General features: G+C 44.0%; 1 protein-coding gene across 3 annotated transcripts in view; it reads left to right on the top strand.

Annotated features, from left to right (window-relative positions):
• The window catches only part of LOC118380924 (guanine nucleotide-binding protein G(i) subunit alpha-3-like), a 78,489-nt gene that overhangs the window by 11,436 nt on the left and 45,719 nt on the right, over nt 1-21,334 (top strand). The gene's annotated exons all lie outside the window — the stretch shown is intronic.

Genomic DNA, 21,334 nt, shown 5'->3' with positions numbered 1-21,334 from the left:
GTTGCCATACCAGGCAGTGATGCAGCCAGTCAGGATGCTCTCGATGGTGCAGCTGTAGAACATTTTGAGGGAAATAGCCTTTGTCGTGCCCTCTTCACGACTGTCTTTGTGTTTTTACATTTTTTAAATATTTAACTTTCATCTAACTAGGCAACTTCTCAGCACACTAGGGGACAGCATTCAGAATTTTGGATGAAAAGATTGCCCAAATTTAACTGCCTGCTACTCAGGCCCTTAAGCTAGGATATGCATATAATTAGTAGATTTGGATATAAAACACTCTAAGGTTTCCAAAACTGTTAAAAATAATGTCTGTGAGTATAACAGAACTGATATGGCAGGCGAAAACCCCAGGAAAATCCAACCAGGAAGTATTATTTGGGGATTTCTGTTTTGAATTTGGCGCCCTGCAATTTCATTTGCTGTTGTCGAGTACCAGAGAGGTTAAGAACAAATTGTTACTTACAATGACTGCCTAGGAACAGTGGGTTAACTGCCTTGTTCAGGGGCAGAACGACTGATTTTTACCTTGTCAGCTTAGGGATTCGAACCAGCAACCTTTCGGTTACTCACTCAGATCACATTGTTATTGTTGTAACTTTTAATGTGTTAGAGTTCATGTTTACAGTTAATTCATTGAGCTGTATCTAAAGATATTTTCTTTAGTTATTTACATATGTAATTGTATTATAAATTGTGTGATGGAGAGAACTACATACATACTTCTGCTGTATTGGATTACGCTAGTGACTGAAGTACCAGAATGCCTTGCGACAGGTAGTAGACAAAAGGAAGAATGCGCCAGTTATGTTCAAGTGATTTTTCCTGACTTTCGCTAGGAACTTTCTTTTATTGTTTCGTAGAATCTAAAGTTGTTAAATGGTCCTTCTGTAGCTCAGTTGGTAGAGCATGGCGCTTGTAACGCCAGGGTAGTGGGTTCGATCCCCGGGACCACCCATACGTAGAATGTATGCACACATGACTTTAAGTCGCTTTGGATAAAAGCATCTGCTAAATGGCATATATTATTATTATTATTATATTACTATTATTATTATTATTATTATTATTATTATTATTATATTATTAAATGTAACGTGAACAAGTATTATTACTAAAAGAAGCTTTCATTTCACAACCTGGTGTCCCGAGTCATTACTTTTGAATATAGTTATTCTATATTTTCTGGTGCCGAAACCTGGGGAAAAGTATGAGCTGCTTACGAAGATCACAGGGATGAAGCGACTGAAATGGTTGAGGAGGAACGTCGGCATGAAGCAGAAAGAATGAGACCAAGCGGGGTTCCATTTTTTAATCAGATTGACGTTGAAATCACCCAGTCAAATCCGAATACTGATCACTTGAGTACATTGTTGGAATTGCTATCAGCTGAGGAGGACATCTTATTTAAAACTTGATCACGGAATTGAACTGTTAATGCCATTGGACGGATTGGAGGCAGAGATTGCTTGCACGGAGGATTAGAAAGAGCGTGTTATTATGCTGAAGAGTCATGCAGAACGGGTGATAAAGAAATAAGAGAACCTCAATCCACTACCAGGGTGAGTGACTCAAACATATCACAGAGACAATCAGTAAGGCTACCAAAGTTGATTGGAAAATTCTATGGAGATGTCAGTATGTGGCAGGAATTTTGGAGCCAGTATGAGACTGCTATTCACAACAATGATTCACTGTGTAATAGAGAAGTTTACCTATCTGAAAACATATCTCATTGGACCAGCTGCAAAGGCAGTAGCAGGACTGATGTTAACAGACAGTAACTATGATGATGCAATCGCTCTGCTCAAGAGCAGATTTGGAAGGAGAGATCGTGTGATTAGTTCTCATGTCAAAGCTGCTGAATCTCACTCCTGTGAAGAACTCCTTTGACGTAAATGCATTGAGGCGGCTATATGATGAATGTGAAATTCAGATTATGAGCCTGGAATCACTGGGTGTAGTGTCAGAAACCTATGGAAGCCTACTATGCCCAATCTACCTGCAGATGATTCCAGAGGACCTAGCTCTTGACTATAGTCGTCAGAGGGGAGTAGATGATGAATGGAAAGTGTCTGAGATGATCAGTTTCCTACAGAAAGAGGTTCAGAGCAGGGAGAGAGCGCTACAAATGACAAGATCATGCAACCAACAGAAAGAGGACAAACCATGGAACAAGTCATGCTTCTCCAATGAAATGAAAACAAAAAGACCCAACTGCTGCGGCACTGCACACATCCAGCCAGAAGGAACAAAACGGTCTATTCTGTGACCGTGCAGACCACAAATCAGAGAACTGCCCTGACCAAAATATTGCTACACGCAAAGAGAAACTAAAGAAAACAGGAAGATGCTTTTTATGTTTAGGACAGAAACACACAGCAACATTCTGTAAAGTCAAAGATGTGTCATGTGCAACATGTGGAAGCACACATCACATTTGCTGTGTGTACTGGTAAGAGGAGTGAGGTTCAACCCACTACTGTTTCTGCAGATGATTATGTTTCCTCAGGTATTTCCCCATTCAGTGAAGATGAAACCAGATGGACAGAACACTGTGTTTCTACAAACGGAAAAGGCATCAGTAGAAGGCCCATCGAGCAGGAAGATGGCTAGAAGATCTGTCCTGATAGGAGCAGACTACTACTGGCAGATAGTATCAGTCAGAGTGGAGCGAGTGACGGGTACGCAGGTTGCTTTAGAGAGCACTTTTGGATGGTCTGTGCAGGGACCAGTGTCCATATCATGTGTCGCCAAGGCAACATGAATGTTCAGGAGCTTGAGTCTCTGGGTATTATAAGTGAGAACACAGAACCCAGAGGAAAATGAGGCTCTACAGAGGTTAGAGAAAACAACCACCTTCAAAGATGGACGATACCATGTGGAGTTGCCATGGAAATGAGAAATGCCAGAACTCCAAGACAACTGTAGAATCGCCAAGAAATGGTTTGAAATTTTGAAGAAAATACTGAAGAAGGATGTGACATTGTACAACAGATACAATGAAGTAGTAGAGGACTACTTAGAACAGAATATGGCAGAGGACGTGACCAAGGACAACGCATCAAGTGCAGACAACGTAAAATACTACTTACCTCACCACGCAGTACCTCCGAGAAGATAAGGTGACGACAAAACTGAGAGTGGTGTTTGATGCCTCGTCCCATGAAGATGGCTGTCCATTCTTGCTGGCAGCTACAATCAGGAAGCACCTGAAACACTATGAAACAGAATAATAATAATAATATATGCCATTTAGCAGACGCTTTTATCCAAAGCGACTTACAGTCATGTGTGCATACATTCTACATATGGGTGGTCCCGGGAATTGAACCCACTACCCTGGCGTTACAAGCGCCATGCTCTACCAACTGAGCTACAGAAGAGATATTGAGAGATGTGGATGACTTCATTGCAAGTTCACGCAATGTTGAAGAGGCTTACTTTGTGACAACTGCAAAGCAAATGCTGTCGATTGCAGGCATGGACCTCTGCAAGTGGATTACCAACTCTCTTGATCCGAAAACAAAATGGGAGGAGAGTACTGACAACTGACCCACCCGTTGACGCTAGAAACACAAGGATTAGTGCTGAAGGTTTTAGGTTTAGTATGGAGACCGAAAACAGATGAATTTGTGTTTGACCTCAGGCCGCTACTGAGCATTCTAAAACAAAAGGAAAACACAAAGAGAAGTGTTCTGCAGTCGTCTGCACGTATCTTCGACCCTCTTGGTTTCTTAACTCCCTTCACCATCAGGATCAAGTGCATGTTTCAGGAAATGTGGGAGAGGGGACTCAGCTGGGACGAAGAATTACCATCTGATCTGACACGAGAATGGCAACAGTGGTGTTCAGAACTACCCCAGTAACACCAGCTCACCATACCAAGGTGGTACAGAATAGACATGCGACCACAGAGCTACACGTGTTCTGTGACGCAAGTGAAAGGCGGTGCAGGACCGGGAAACGATGACGAGTACAGTCGCATCCAAGTCCAGGGTAGCCCCACTCAAAATGACTCTGCCACGCCTGGAGCTCACGGGAGCTGTGATTGGAGCGAGACTAACAAAACAACCTGATCACCACACTGAAAATGGAACAAAAACTGATCGAAATGTGGACAGACTCGATGATCGTGCTGCATTGGGTTTTCAGCTCAGCTCAGCAATGGAAACAGTTTGTGGTGAATAAAGTGACAGAGATCCAGTCCTTGACCAATCCAGAGTCATGGTCACATATTGAAGGGAAAACGGATCCAGCCGACCTCCCGTCAAGAGGACAAACTGTTCGACACTTAACACAGAGCCATCTACGGTGGACCCGGCGTTCTGACATCACCCAATCAGTCCGAGGAGACTGATGATAACAAGGTTGCAGAAGAGGTGAATACAGAATTCAAGTCCAGTCGGCAGGTTACTGTACATCTCACATCAAACAGCACAGACATTACTGAACCTGTGTTGGAGCTTGAAAAGGTACAGCAAACTGAAAAGAATGTTCAGAGTTGACCGCCTGGATGAGATCCAAAGGCAATGCTCGTACAAACATAAAGCTGCAAGGTGAACCGACTGCTGACGAACTGAAGAATAAAAGTACTGGTTCAAGGTAACACGAGTTTCAGTCAGGAGATCAAACTACTGAAGGCAGGAAAAAGCCTAAACAATGACTGTAAAATCAGAGAACTGAAACCGTTCCTGGACGAACACAAACTACTCAGTGTAGGAGGAAGACTGCAACAGTCCAACTTCACATTCAGAGAGCAGCACCCATGGGTTCTGCCCAACAAGCACAGATACTCAAATGATTCAGTACCATCATGAGAAGGTGATGCATTCCGGAGCAAGAGACACTCTAGTACAAATCAGAGAGCGATACTGGATCTTCGTGCTAGGCAGCTGATCAAGAGCACAGTGGCAAGATGTTTAGTGTGCAAGAGATTCAAGGCAAGGGCCAGACAGCAGGTCACTCCGCCTTTACCAAAAGACAGAATAACTGAATCTCCACCATTCGAAGTCTCAGGTGTTGATTTTGCTGGACCGCTCTACAGGAAAGAAAATGGTTCTGTGAAGAAGTCATACGTTGCACTGTTCACTTGTGCTGTAACCAGAACAGTGCATTTGTAACTAGTCTCAGATCAGTCAACAGAGACATTCCTGTCAGCTCTGAAAAGATTCATCTCAAGGAGAGGATTATGCAAGGTTATCTACTCAGACAATGCAAAAATGTTCAAGAGAGCTGATCAGGACTTGAAAGAGCTGTAGAAGGCAATTGAAGAGCCCCAATTCTTGGCGTTCTTTCTCAGAAAGGGGCATCACCTGGAGGGTCCATTACCGAGCGAGCAGCCTGGTGGGGTGGATTCTGGGAAAGACTCGTCAGGTCAGTGAAAGCATGCCTGAGAAAGGTTCTTCGGAGAGATTCACTCAGTCCTGACAGAGGTTGAAGCTATCCTAAATTCTAGGCCTCTTCATGCACAATGAAGTGGTGTTCAGTAAAGTCAGCACACTGCTGTGACACACCACAGCCCACCCCACTGAAAGCGGGTGACGTTGTACTCATCTGCGAGGATAACACACCCAGACAAACTTGGAAACTAGGAAAGATTGAGGAACTGTTTCCAGGCCGAGATGACCTAGTTAGGTCATGTTCAGTTTGTACTGCTTCAGGGACTTTGTTTAGAAGACCTATTCATCTCAGCGATTTAGATGAACAGTTGTTCATCGGGGGGAGGATGTTGGAACTTTTTAATGGGTTACAGAGTTAATGTCATTGATCTGTATCTAAAGATATTTTCTTTACAGTTATTTACATATGTAATTGTAGTAGAATTCGTGTGATGGAGATTGAGAGAACTACATACATATTTCTGCTGTATTGGTTAATATTGAATTTACGGTATTGACTGCAAGTACCAGAATGCCTTGCGACACAATTTACAAACAAATTATTTGTGTTTAGTGAGTCCACTAGGTCAGAGGCAGTAGGGATGACCAGGGATGTTCTCTTGATAAGTGTGTGAATTGGACCATTTTCCTGTCAAAATGTAACAAGTTCTTTTGGGTGTCAGGAAAAATGTATGGTGTAAAAAGTACATTATTGTCTTTAGGAAAGTAGTGAAGTAAAAGTTGCCAAAAATATATATAGTAAAGTACAGAGACCCCCAAAAACCACCAAGTATTTTTACTTAAGTACTTTACACCACTGCTCAGATTACATTATGTTCCTTCATTACTACTCTCACTACGATCACATCGGGGGCCCCTCAGGGGTACGTGCTTTGTCCCCCTCTTGTACTCCCTGTTCATCCATGACTGCATGGCCAAGCACAGGCTCCAACACCATTAAGTTTTCTGACGACATGACGATGGTAGGCCTGATCACCGACAACAATGAGACAGCCTATAGGGAGGAGGTCAGAGACCTGACAGTGTGGTGCCAGGACAAGAACCTCTCCCTCATTGTGAGCAGGATAAAGGAGCTGATTGTGGACTATAGGAAAAGGAAGGCCGAATTCACATCGACGGGGCTGTAATGGAGCGGGTCGAGAGTTTCAAGTTCCTTGGTGTCCACAATACCAACAAACTATTATGGCCAAAATATACCAAGACAGTCATGAAGAGAACTCGACAATGCCTATTCCCCCTCAGGAGACTGATTTATTTTGGGCATGGGTCCCCAGATCCTCTAGGTTTTACAGCTGCACCATATAGAGCCCTAACTGTGACTGTGACAGCTAGCTAGCGATGTTAACCGGGTGCTTTCTTGCCTAGTCTTATCTCGATTACCAATGTTTTACAAATAAAAACACTAGCTAGCTCAATTAGCTACCTAAATATCACATATGCTAGACCCTAAACGTATTGACTTAGCTAGCTACCTCTGCTCTAACAGTTAGCTAAGATAGCTAGCCAGCTAACATTAACATTAGCTGACGTTAACAGAGAAACTTTGACAACAACCATGAACAGTCCAGAAATGAAGCTAGATACAATGTGAAACTCATTAGCGACTGAAACGAAATACACTACTACAAATACAATAGATACAATGTCAAACTAATTAGCGACTGCAACGAAATACACTACTACAAATACAATAGATACAATGTCAAACTAATTAGCGACTGCAACGAAATACACTACTACAAATACAATAGCTACAATGACCTATTTTTTACTTTTTGGTACCTTCTCCGGCTGGCCTCCACTGTTAACCAACTGACTGACCCTCACAACGACTGTTGGAAAGTCGAGCACAGAGGCAGGCTCGAGCTGCGGAGGCCACTGCTGCTGGATCGTGGGTTTTTTAAAATCTTGAATGAAACTTTGTCTATTTTCCGGTTCAGTAACAATTTGGCATGCAACCTTGGGTTATGACAAAGAAACACAATGGCAAAATGACACAGTTGGTGATACATCTTCATAACTTACCCGGTTTAGATACACCATTTTTTTTTATTCCTATGTCTTCTCAGAATGCGCGGGCATAGCTACTGTCAAAAGTTGCATGTGCGACGGCTAGCCCTCATGTCCATATGTGTCATCTCATAGTGTTGATGTCTTCACTATTATTCTACAATGTAGAAAATAGTACAAATAAAGAAAACCCCTGTAATTAGAGTAGGTGTGTCCAAACTTTTGACTGGTACTGTATATGAGCCCAAGCCCCCCGGTGCCATTATACAATAAATAGCCTACCGCGTATTACACATGGCAGAAAAAAACATGAAACAAAACTGACTTATAAGATGTCTTTTGGTACATAATTGGTCTTGTCTATGACAAATTGTAAAGTTTAATTGTAGTGATTTGCCTTTTGAGACTGTATTATTATGCATACTGGATGAACTGGTTACCTTCTGCTTCAAACGTTCTATTTATGAGTCTGGGTGAGAAGGGTTCTTCCTTTTTAAAAGTTGAGTCATACAAATACAAATTCCATCTAGACACCGTTGCCAGGACAAAAAATACAAATTCCATCTAGACACCGTTGCCAGGACAAAAATACAAATTTCTAGACACCGTTCCTTTAGACACCGTTGCCAGGACAAAAATACAAATTCCATCTAGACACCGTTGCCAGGACAAAAATACAAATTCCATCTAAACACCGTTGCCAGGACAAAAAATACAAATTCCATCTAGACACCGTTGCCAGGACAAAAATACAAATTCCATCTAGACACCGTTGCCAGGACAAAAATACAAATTCCATCTAGACACCGTTGCCAGGACAAAAAATACAAATTCCATCTAAACACCGTTGCCAGGACAAAAATACAAATTCCATCTAGACACCGTTGCCAGGACAAAAATACAAATTCCATCTAAACACCGTTGCCAGGACAAAAATACAAATTCCATCTAAACACCGTTGCCAGGACAAAAATACAAATTCCATCTAGACACCGTTGCCAGGACAAAAATACAAATTCCATCTAAACACCGTTGCCAGGACAAAAATACAAATTCCATCTAGACACCGTTGCCAGGACAAAAAAATACAAATTCCATCTAAACACTGTTGCCAGGACAAAAATAAAATTCCATCTAGACATCAGGACAAAAAATACAAAATCTTCCATCTAGACACCGTTGCCAGGACAAAAAATACAAATTCCATCTAGACACCGTTGCCAGGACAAAAAATACAAATTCCATCTAGACACCGTTGCCAGGACAAAAATACAAATTCCATCTAGACACCGTTGCCAGGACAAAAATACAAATTCCATCTAGACACCGTTGCCAGGACAAAAATACAAATTCCATCTAGACACCGTTGCCAGGACAAAAATACAAATTCCATCTAGACACCGTTGCCAGGACAAAAATACAAATTCCATCTAGACACCGTTGCCAGGACAAAAAATACAAATTCCATCTAGACACCGTTGCCCCAGAGCACACAAATGTATAGTGGTTCTTCCTTTATAAGTTGTCGTACTGCAGCACAGCTTGCGAGCTGCCGCAAAATTCTACGGCGAGTTATTTAAGTGTCAGCCATTGTTTCCATTAATGGTCGTTAGTGCTAGTCTGCCCACTAGAGGGCATCTTTGAGAAGCTACGTTATTTAAGTGTCAGCCATTGTTTCCATTAATGGTCGTTAGTGCTAGTCTGCCCACTAGAGGGCATCTTTGAGAAGCTACGTTATTTAAGTGTCAGCCATTGTTTCCATTAATGGTAGTTAGTGCTAGTCTGCCCACTAGAGGGCATCTTTGAGAAGCTAAGTTATTTAAATGACATGCAGCTGTAGGGCCTAACAGTCAAATGGAGTCTTCAATAGAACTGATGGGATTGACTTTTGGAAATGTAGATTAATTAATTTGATGAATATTATGGTGTTTCTATTCCAAGAAAAACTAACATGCATTTCTTACTGTAGCACAACCTCCTTATTAGTATAAAGACCTTCTTCAATATGAACTACATCCATCAATCATTAATTTGTGCATGTCATCACACAGCATACAAGTCATCCATGCCATTAAATACAGTCAAGCATTTTAGTTATAAAACTAAATATTTAACAAAGGGAGCCTTGAATAATTGAACATATTTTTTTTGTTGGCCTGATGCAGGACTCAAGTGCCAGAGAAGAGAACTGTCCGACTGAAAACGGCTCCATTAATTTACGAAAAGATAGTAAATTAGTGCCACAGTTTAGACTACCGATAGATCAGCGTTCTAACTTGTGATAGTGTGGTGCAATGACAGAATGCCACCATCTACCACAAACGATCGTGGCATAAACTCTACATTTTGACGGGAAAAACCACTGTAGGCAATGCTGTTGGTTCGTTGACTGTGCAGGGCAATTTACAGAGTTAGCCTACAATTTTATAGTGAATTTGTATACTTTCACACATGACCTTTTAGGTAGAAAATATCTCACCACTGTGCGTTTCCATCTCCTCCACTCACTCCTTCATTCCTTTCTCAAGCACACAGAGGGGCTGTCAACCGTTTAACGAAATATGTTTAGTTGTGAAAACATTCCCGAAAAAATATTTCTCTTGGTTTCCCAAATGAAGCCCTGGGTAGCTGCAGGAACAGGGTTGGAGAGCCAATGGCATACAGAGATCGGTTGGAATATGACCAGTCGCGCAGCGAGAGGCTGCGTGCTCCTCAAACAGTGGTTGATGCATGGAGGGAAATATCTGGAGTAGCCTATCTGGCATGACTGAAAAGCCAACAGGCGCTTCCCCAAATTGAAACCGACTTGCCTCATATGCATAGACTAGTGATGTAGCGGTTTGTTTCTCTTCTTATTGGCTGAGGAACAGGGGCAGCTATTCTAACGGACTCCCCTGAGCACAGTGGGTGGACTCCCCTGAGCACTGTGGGTGGACTCCCCTGAGCACTGTGGGTGGACTCCCCTGAGCACTGTGGGTGGACTCCCCTGAGCACCGTGGGTGGACTCCCCTGAGCACTGTGGGTGGACTCCCCTGAGCACCGTGGGTGGACTCCCCTGAGCACTGTGGGTGGACTCCCCTGAGCACCGTGGGTGGACTCCCCTGAGCACCGTGGGTGGACTCCCCTGAGCACCGTGGGTGGACTCCCCTGAGCACAGTGGGTGGACTCCCCCTGAGCACCGTGGGTGGACTTCCCTGAGCACCGTGGGTGGACTCCCCTGAGCACCGTGGATAGACTCCCCCTGAGCACCGTGGGTAGACTCCCCCTGAGCACCGTGGGTGGACTCCCCCTGAGCACTGTGGGTGGACTCCCCTGAGCACCGTGGGTGGACTCCCCTGAGCACTGTGGGTAGACTCCCCCTGAGCACCGTGGGTGGACTCCCCTGAGCACTGTGGGTGGACGCCCTAATCAGGTTAATCAGGTTACAATGCATATTGCTCTGGTAAATGTCTCGTATGTCCGGTAAATGAAAATGTTCTTTGTCAAATGTCCGCCTCCACATTTTCATAACGGAAATCCTGAAATATACCTGTTGCTCTTTTAATTTCTTTGTCCCTGTCAGAATAAGCTGCCAAGGGCTGCTTGAGTGCAGAGGGGAGACGACCCCCACCACTCGCCATCGAACAGAACTAGTTCCCTTCTGTGCCTCACAAAAGAAAAATTTGAATTACTCCAATTAAGATTCAAATGAGAATTTTGATTATAACGTCCGACAGGACAGGCTCTAGTCATTGAACTGAATAGCCTGAAATGTTTTTTTTCAGCTCAGATTGAATCTATAGGCAGTGTTTGTTTTTAATGTTAAAAAAAAAATGTATTCGTTCAGGTTCAGTGTGGCCCGAACCGAGGTCCCCCATACCGAACCCAGGTCCCCCATACCGAACCCGGGTCCCCCATACCGAACCCGGGTCCCCCATACCGAACCCGGGTCCCGGGTCCCCCATACCGAACCCGGGTCCCCCATACCGAACCCGGGTCCCCCATACCGAACCCGGGTCCCCCATACCGAACCCAGGTCCCCCATACCGAACCCAGGTCCCCCATACCGAACTCAGGTCCCCCATACCGAACCCAGGTCCCCCATACCGAACGGTTCGGTATGAGTACATGTACTGTTAAACCCCTACTGACCTCCATTGATTTAGTCACCCTAATTCTGGCCATCCTATAAGGGTAAAAACTCCAATAACTAACTTAAATGTAAATGTAAATGTAAACGAATTAGATAGAGACATGGAGGTTCGGACCATTTAGATTTTCTTAGAGGATTATCTGCACAATTATTTTACCCACTGGTCAAAATATGAGTTTTTAATTGGACACCCTACAATGCTACATACAGTATAGTGAATTTATGTGCTACTTCTCATTGCAGTTATCTGTGTTACATTCATTATTTCATGGTATACAGAAATTCTCCCCATTGATATCTGACCGTCTCCTTTTTAAGGGAAGCACCGTTGGTATCTGACTGTCTCCTTTTTAAGGGAAGCATCGTTGGTATCTGACTGTCTCCTTTTTAAGGGAAGCACCGTTGGTATCTGACTGTCTCCTTTTTAAGGGAAGCACCGTTGGTATCTGACCGTCTCCTTTTTAAGGGAAGCACCGTTGGTATCTGACTGTCTCCTTTTTAAGGGAAGCACCGTTGGTATCTGACTGTCTCCTTTTTAAGGGAAGCACCGTTGGTATCTGACTGTCTCCTTTTTAAGGGAAGCACCGTTGGTATCTGACTGTCTCCTTTTTAAGGGAAGCACCGTTGGTATCTGACTGTCTCCTTTTTAAGGGAAGCACCGTTGGTATCTGACTGTCTCCTTTTAAGGGAAGCACCGTTGGTATCTGACTGTCTCCTTTTAAGGGAAGCACCGTTTTGACCGTCTCCTTTTAAGGGAAGCACCGTTGGTATCTGACTGTCTCCTTTTTAAGGGAAGCACCGTTGGTATCTGACTGTCTCCTTTTTAAGGGAAGCACCGTTGGTATCTGACTGTCTCCTTTTTAAGGGAAGCACCGTTGGTATCTGACTGTCTCCTTTTTAAGGGAAGCACCGCACCGTTGGTATCTGACTGTCTCCTTTTTAAGGGAAGCACCGTTGGTATCTGACTGTCTCCTTTTTAAGGGAAGCACCGTTGGTATCTGGCCGTCTCCTTTTTAAGGGAAGCACCGTTGGTATCTGACTGTCTCCTTTTTAAGGGAAGCACCGTTGGTATCTGACTGTCTCCTTTTTAAGGGAAGCACCGTTGGTATCTGACTGTCTCCTTTTTAAGGGAAGCACCGTTGGTATCTGACACTATCCAACTATTCCCTTAGTGCCTGGCAGCTCTCTACTGCAGTGTCCCATCCCAGACGGCATCATACTATAGTACTGTCAATGAGGAATCTTCACCATGATACTAGTGCCCATGTCCCCTTTTCTATAGCCCACACACACTGAGCTATAAATATGGGCCAATGAGAGACTGATTTTCAGAGGCAGAATCTACCTTGTCTTCTCCTCACACATGGAACAAACCTCGGGCGAGCTGGCACCTACTAGTTCCTCTGCTGAATGCAAAAGAATACGAGGGAGGGTTATGATGTAATGGTCCATGACGGTTTTTCCTTATCAGTAGACCTACAGTCATACAAACGGCTACACTAAGTGTGACATCAGAACCACTGAGAGACTGTGTACCGTCTCGGTACGACGTTATTGGTCATTTTCTTTTGAGTCTAAACCCTACGAGCTTCCCCACCATCTCATTGGGTAGCCAGTCATGTTGATGACGGCGGCCTAACTATGAATTTTAGAAGACCTGTAATTGGCCAGCCAAATAACCGTGGTCTCCGTAATAACCATTGGAATAGATGCACATTTTCTCTGTTCCTGACTGCATGTCCTGCCATAGAAGGAATAGAATGAAGTCAATGATGGTATAACGGGTGGACTGGCGACCCCATTCAAGTCAATGATGGCATAACGGGTGGACTGGTGACCCCATTCAAGTCAATGATGGTATAATGGGTGGACTGGCGACCCCATTCAAGTCAATGATGGTATAATGGGTGGACTGGCGACCCCATTCAAGTCAATGATGGTATAATGGGTGGACTGGCGGCCCCATTCAAGTCAATGATGGTATAATGGGTGGACTGGCGACCCCATTCAAGTCAATGATGGTATAATGGGTGGACTGGCGACCCCATTCAAGTCAATGATGGTATAATGGGTGGACTGGCGACCCCATTCAAGTCAATGATGGTATAATGGGTGGACTGGCGACCCCATTCAAGTCAATGATGGTATAATGGGTGGACTGGCGGCCCCATTCAAGTCAATGATGGTATAATGGGTGGACTGGCGACCCCATTCAAGTCAATGATGGTAAAATGGGTGGACTGGCGACCCCATTCAAGTCAATGATGGCATAACGGGTGGACTGGCGACCCCATTCAAGTCAATGATGGCATAACGGGTGGACTGGCGGCCATTGCGATTGTACCCATAGGAGCAAAGCAGGAAGTAAAATATGTGTTGATTCAACTGACATTTACAAAACATGCATTCCATTGTATGAGCTACGTTTAGTTAACCTTTTCACACGACTTCCAAATATCGCTATCGGTCACCCCCAGCGTGAGTTGTTTTATGCAGGTGATGTCAGAATGCACTCACTGTTCCAAAATGTGATTGTTACGCAACAGGACAGTCAGTTAAGGCTCGCTAATGTTTCAACTAGTCAATTCCAAATAATTGTCTTAACAAGTTGTGTTTTCTAACAGCAGTTTGAATTGAGGCGTGTTCCGCCTCCTCATTAATTAGCATAGAAGTAGCCCATTTTCAATGTTGCGGACAATTTATTTTTGAGGCTTTACTGTGCCGGACAAACTAACCTCTTCGAGGAGAGCCCTTCCCCGTTTTTTTCCGCACATCAATCAAATGTCTTTATGAAGACCTTCCTACATCAGCTGATGTCACAAAGTGCTGTACAGAAACCCAGCCTAAAACCCCAAACAGCAAGCAATGCAGGTGTAGAAGCACGGTGGCTAGGAAAAACTCCCTAGAAAGGCCAGAACCTAGGAAGAAACCTAGAGAGGAACCAGGCTCTGAGGGGTGGCCAGTCCTCTTCTGGCTGTGCCGGGTGGAGATTATAGCAGAACATGGCCAAGATGTTCAAATGTTCATAGATGAGCAGCAGGGTCAAATAATAATAATCACGGAGGTTGTAGAGGGTGCAACAGGTCAGCACCTCAAGAGTAAATGTCAGTTGGCTTTTCATAGCTGATCATTCAGCGTATCTCTACCACTCCTGCTGTCTCTAGAGAGTTGAAAACAACGGGTCTGGAACAGGTAGCACGTCCGGTGAAAAGGTCAGAGTGCCATAGCCGCAGGCAGAACAGTTGAAACTGGAGCAGCAGCACGACCACGTGGACTGGGGACAGCAAGGCGTCATAAGGCCAGGTAGTCCTGAGGCATGGTCACCCCACTGACACCCCTATCAGATCACAGTTAACAGTCACCCCACTGACACCCCTATCAGATCACAGTTAACAGTCACCCCACTGACACCCCTATCAGATCACAGTTAACAGTCACCCCACTGACACCCCTATCAGATCACAGTTAACAGTCACCCCACTGACAGTCCTATCAGATCACAGTTAACAGTCACCCCACTGACACCCCTATCAGATCACAGTTAACAGTCACAGTCCCACCACTATCAGACAGTGACACCCCTATCAGATCACAGTTAACAGTCACCCCACTGACACCCCTATCAGATCACAGTTAACAGTCACCCCTATCAGATCACAGTTAACAGTCACCCCACTGACACCCCTATCAGATCACAGTTAACAGTCACCCCACTGACACCCCTATCAGATCACAGTTAACAGTCACCCCACTGACACCCCTATCAGATCACAGTTAACAGTCACCCCACTGACACCCCTATCAGATCACAGTTAACAGTCACCCCACTCAGATCACAGTTAACCTATCAGATCACAGTTAACAGTCACCCCACTGACACCCCTATCAGATCACAGTTAACAGTCACCCCTATCAGATCACAGTTAACAGTCACCCCTATCAGATCACAGTTAACAGTCACCCCTATCAGATCACAGTTAACAGTCACCCCACTGACACCCCTATCAGATCACAGTTAACAGTCACCCCTATCAGATCACAGTTAACAGTCACCCCACTGACACCCCTATCAGATCACAGTTAACAGTCACCCCTATCAGATCACAGTTAACAGTCACCCCACTGACACCCCTATCAGATCACAGTTAACAGTCACCCCTATCAGATCACAGTTAACAGTCACCCCTATCAGATCACAGTCACCCCTATCAGATCACAGTTAACAGTCACCCCACTGACACCCCTATCAGATCACAGTTAACAGTCACCCCACTGACACCCCTATCAGATCACAGTTAACAGTCACCCCACTGACACCAGATCACTATCAGATCACAGTTAACAGTCACCCCACTCACCCCTATCAGATCACAGTTAACAGTCACCCCCTGACACCCCTATCAGATCACAGATCACAGTTAACAGTCACCCCACTGACACCCCTATCAGATCACAGTTAACAGTCACCCACTGACACCCCTATCATCATCAGATCACAGTTAACAGTCACCTATCCACTTACAGTCACACCCCTATCAGATCACTAACATCAGATCACAGTTAACAGTCACCCCACTGACACCCCTATCAGATCACAGTTAACAGTTGTTAACAGTCACCCCTATCAGACCACAGTTAACAGTCACCCCACTGACACCCCTATCAGATCACAGTTAACAGTCACCCTATCAGATCACAGTTAACAGTCACCCCACTACCCCTATCAGATCACAGTTAACAGTCACCCCACTGACACCCCTATCAGATCACAGTTAACAGTCACCCACTACACCCCTATCAGATCACAGTTAACAGTCACTATCAGATCACAGTTAACAGTCACCCCTATCAGATCACAGTTAACAGTCACCCCACTGACACCCCTATCAGATCACAGTTAACAGTCACCCCTATCAGATCACAGTTAACAGTCACCCCACTGACACCCCTATCAGATCACAGTTAACAGTCACCCAGATCACAGTTAACAGTCACCCCACACCCCTATCAGATCACAGTTAACAGTCACCCCACTGACACCCCTATCAGATCACAGTTAACAGTCACCCCACTGTTAACACACAGTTAACAGTCACCCCACTGACACCCCTATCAGATCACAGTTAACAGTCACCCCACTGACACCCCTATCAGATCACAGTTAACAGTCACCCCACTGACACCCCTATCAGATCACAGTTAACAGTCACCCCACTGACACCCCTATCAGATCACAGTTAACAGTCACCCCACTGACACCCCTATCAGATCACAGTTAACAGTCACCCCACTGACACCCCTATCAGATCACAGTTAACAGTCACCCCACTGACACCCCTATCAGATCACAGTTAACAGTCACCCCACTGACACCCCTATCAGATCACAGTTAACAGTCACCCCACTGACACCCCTATCAGATCACAGTTAACAGTCACCCCTATCAGATCACAGTTAACAGTCACCCCTATCAGATCACAGTTAACAGTCACCCCACTGACACCCCTATCAGATCACAGTTAACAGTCACCCCACTGACACCCCTATCAGATCACAGTTAACAGTCACCCCTATCAGATCACAGTTAACAGTCACCCCACTGACACCCCTATCAGATCACAGTTAACAGTCACCCCACTGACACCCCTATCAGATCACAGTTAACAGTCACCCCACCACCCCTATCAGATCACAGTTAACAGTCACCCCTATCAGATCACAGTTAACAGTCACTGACACCCCTATCAGATCACAGTTAACAGTCACCCCACTGACACCCCTATCAGATCACAGTTAACAGTCACCCCTATCAGATCACAGTTAACAGTCACCCCACTGACACCCCTATCAGATCACAGTTAACAGTCACCCCACTGACACCCCTATCAGATCACAGTTAACAGTCACCCCACTGACACCCCTATCAGATCACAGTTAACAGTCACCCCACTGACACCCCTATCAGATCACAGTTAACAGTCACCCCACTAACAGTCACCCCTATCAGATCACAGTTAACAGTCACCCCACTGACACCCCTATCAGATCACAGTTAACAGTCACCCCACTGACACCCCTATCAGATCACAGTTAACAGTCACCCCACTGTTAACAGTCACACCCCTATCAGATCACAGTTAACAGTCACCCCCACTCAGATCACACCCCTATCAGATCACAGTTAACAGTCACCCCACTGACACCCCTATCAGATCACAGTTAACAGTCACCCCACTGACACCCCTATCAGATCACAGTTAACAGTCACCCCACTGACACCCCTATCAGATCACAGTTAACAGTCACCCCACTGACACCCCTATCAGATCACAGTTAACAGTCACCCCACTGACACCCCTATCAGATCACAGTTAACAGTCACCCCACTGACACCCCTATCAGATCACAGTTAACAGTCACCCCACTGACACCCCTATCAGATCACAGTTAACAGTCACCCCACTGACACCCCTATCAGATCACAGTTAACAGTCACCCCACTGACACCCCTATCAGATCACAGTTAACAGTCACCCCACTGACACCCCTATCAGATCACAGTTAACACAGTCACCCCACTGACACCCCTATCAGATCACAGTTAACAGTCACCCCACTCACCCCTACAGATCACTGACCCCTATCAGATCACAGTTAACAGTCACCCCTATCAGATCACAGTTAACAGTCACCCCACTGACACCCCTATCAGATCACAGTTAACAGTCACCCCACTGACACCCCTATCAGATCACAGTTAACAGTCACCCCACTGACACCCCTATCAGATCACAGTTAACAGTCACCCCACTGACACCCCTATCAGATCACAGTTAACAGTCACCCCACTGACACCCCTATCAGATCACAGTTAACAGTCACCCCACTGACACCCCTATCAGATCACAGTTAACAGTCACCCCACTGACACCCCTATCAGATCACAGTTAACAGTCTGGTTTTAAAAAGATAACAGCATACAATGAAACCTTTGTTTTTTTAAGGCCTGGATTTCTTACCCCTTAATATTATTGTTGCAGCTAACATTTCCGGTGGCAATAATAAATAGATATGCCGATTGTGGACAACCTTGTTTTACTCCTCCTGACAGTTTAAAACTGTCAAGAGATGTAGCCATTATTTACTATTTTACACATAGGGTTACTATACATAATAACATTTTATAAGAGATTCTCCAAAATTCAAATATTCCAGGCATTTATATGTAAACTCTAGTCGTACTTTATCAAAGGCCTTTTCAAAGTCGGCTCTGAATACCAGACCTGGTTTCCCAGATATTTCATAGTGTTCTATTGTTTCCAGTACTTATATTATCTCCAATGTATTGTACATGTAAAAAAAAAACGGTCTAATTAGGATGAATAATATCAGACAATACCTTTTTTTAATTCTATGCGCTAAGTAAGCATTTTGCTAGAATTTTTGCATCACAACACTGAAGTGTAAGAGGCCTCCCATTTTTTAAATGGGCTGGATCTTTATATTTACCACTTGGATCCTGTTTGAGTAATATTGAAATCAGACCTTCTAGGTGAGTGTCTGATAATCTACCATTTATATAGGAGTGGTTGAAACACGCTAACAACAGTCCTGAGTATATCAAAACAAAGTTTGGTATATTTCCACTGTTATGCCATTCAGCCCTGGAGTTCTCAGCCTTAAAGGCTTTAATTGCCTCAAGAAGTTCCTCCTCTGTAATTTGGCCTCTTCACATGAGTCTTTCTCTACATTATTAATAGGAAAGAAATCCATGCAATTAGCTTCGGTTAGTGGAGATGGAGGCGACTGAAACGAAAACATATGCTTAAAGTACTTTACTCCCTCTTTCAAAATGTTGCTTGGTGATTCATTGGTGACTCTCATTTCTAACAAGTTTCAGTAAATACTTTTTGGTAGCATTCCTTTGACCTAAAGTGCTTGTTTTTTTTAGAGATTGGTACTGAATTGCATGGCCTCTAAAGACACATTAAAAAAGTGTCCCATACAATAAGGGGATCTGCTGTACCTATGTTATGTCGGGAGAAAGTCAGTTATCAATTCTTCTGTCCTAGTTAAAAACAAGTTATCATTTAATAGATTTGGATTAAATCTCCAATATCCTTGCCCACGTGGAAATTCTGTAAGAGTCATATATATTCCCATTATGTGATGGTCCGACCGCATTCTGTCCCCTATCAACACTTTTTAAACTTTTGGTGCCAGAGAGAATGACATAAGAAAGTAATCAAGACGACTAGCTTGATTGAGCCTCCGCCATGTATATCTCACTAGGTCAGGGTATTAAACCTCCTCCATGTATATCTCACTAGGTCAGGATATTAAACCTCCTCCATGTATATCTCACTAGGTCAGGATATTAAACCTCCTCCATGTATATCTCACTAGGTCAGGGTATTAAACCTCCTCCATGTATATCTCACTAGGTCAGGATATTAAACCTCCTCCATGTATATCTCACTAGGTCAGGATATTAAACCTCCTCCAGGTATATCTCACTAGGTCAGGGTATTAAACCTCCTCCATGTATATCTCACTAGGTCAGGGTATTAAACCTCCTCCATGTATATCTCACTAGGTCAGGATATTAAACCTCCTCCATGTATATCTCACTAAGTCAGGATATTAAACCTCCTCCATGTATATCTCACTAGGTCAGAATATTAAACCTCCATGTATATCTCACTAGGTCAGGATATTAAACCTCCTCCATGTATATCTCACTAAGTCAGGATATTAAACCTCCTCCATGTATATCTCACTAGGTCAGGATATTAAACCTCCTCCATATATATCTCACTAGGTCAGGATATTAAACCTCCTCCATGTATATCTCACTAGGTCAGGATATTAAACCTCCTCCATGTATATCTCACTAGGTCAGGATATTAAACCTCCTCCATGTATATCTCACTAGGTCAGGATATTAAACCTCCTCCATGTATATCTCACTAGGTCAGGGTATTAAACCTCCTCCATGTATATCTCACTAGGTCAGGGTATTAAACCTCCTCCAGGTATATCTCACTAGGTCAGGTATTAAACCTCCTCCATGTATATCTCACTAGGTCAGGATATTAAACCTCCTCCATGTATATCTCACTAGGTCAGGATATTAAACCTCCTCCATGTATATCTCACTAGGTCAGGATATTAAACCTCCTCCATGTATATCTCACTAGGTCAGGATATTAAACCTCCTCCATGTATATCTCACTAGGTCAGGGTATTAAACCTCCTCCATGTATATCTCACTAGGTCAGGATATTAAACCTCCTCCATGTATATCTCACTAAGTCAGGATATTAAACCTCCTCCATGTATATCTCACTAGGTCAGAATATTAAACCTCCATGTATATCTCACTAGGTCAGGATATTAAACCTCCTCCATGTATATCTCACTAAGTCAGGATATTAAACCTCCTCCATGTATATCTCACTAGGTCAGGATATTAAACCTCCTCCATATATATCTCACTAGGTCAGGATATTAAACCTCCTCCATGTATATCTCACTAGGTCAGGATATTAAACCTCCTCCATGTATATCTCACTAGGTCAGGATATTAAACCTCCTCCATGTATATCTCACTAGGTCAGGATATTAAACCTCCTCCATGTATATCTCACTAGGTCAGGATATTAAACCTCCTCCATGTATATCTCACTAGGTCAGGATATTAAACCTCCATGTATATCTCACTAAGTCAGGATATTAAACCTCCATGTATATCTCACTAGGTCAGGATATTAAACCTCCTCCATGTATA

Source organism: Oncorhynchus keta, chromosome 27 (assembly GCF_023373465.1).
Source record: "Oncorhynchus keta strain PuntledgeMale-10-30-2019 chromosome 27, Oket_V2, whole genome shotgun sequence".
In the NCBI taxonomy this organism is placed as follows: Eukaryota; Metazoa; Chordata; class Actinopteri; order Salmoniformes; family Salmonidae; genus Oncorhynchus; species Oncorhynchus keta.
This window is presented reverse-complemented; position numbering and strand designations above follow the sequence as displayed.